The following is a 251-nucleotide window of genomic DNA, read 5'->3' as shown; positions in this document are numbered from 1 at the left end:
GCCCCAGGGGCCCTCCCGTGAGTGCTCCCCGGCCCTGTGCCCCAGGGTCCCTCCCATGAGTGCTCCTGGCCCTGTTCCCCAGGGGCCCTCCCGTGAGTGCTCCCAGCCCTGCGCCCCAGGGGCCCTCCCGTGAGTGCTCCCCGTCCCTGTGCCCCAGCGTCCCTCCCATGAGTGCTCCTGGCCCTGTGCCCCAGGGGCCCTCCCATGAGTGCTCCTGGCCCTGTGCCCCAGGGGCCCTCCCGTGAGTGCTC

The 251-nt window shown here is 74.5% G+C and overlaps 1 protein-coding gene across 1 annotated transcript in view; it reads left to right on the top strand.

Moving 5' to 3' along the window:
- MTRR (5-methyltetrahydrofolate-homocysteine methyltransferase reductase) overlaps positions 1-251 on the top strand; it is a 32,272-nt gene that overhangs the window by 19,492 nt on the left and 12,529 nt on the right. The gene's annotated exons all lie outside the window — the stretch shown is intronic.

The sequence above is a fragment of the Panthera uncia genome, assembly GCF_023721935.1.
Source record: "Panthera uncia isolate 11264 chromosome A1 unlocalized genomic scaffold, Puncia_PCG_1.0 HiC_scaffold_17, whole genome shotgun sequence".
Classification (NCBI taxonomy): domain Eukaryota; kingdom Metazoa; phylum Chordata; class Mammalia; order Carnivora; family Felidae; genus Panthera; species Panthera uncia.
The sequence above is the reverse complement of the archived record's forward strand: the minus strand, read 5'-3'. Positions and strand labels throughout refer to the sequence as shown.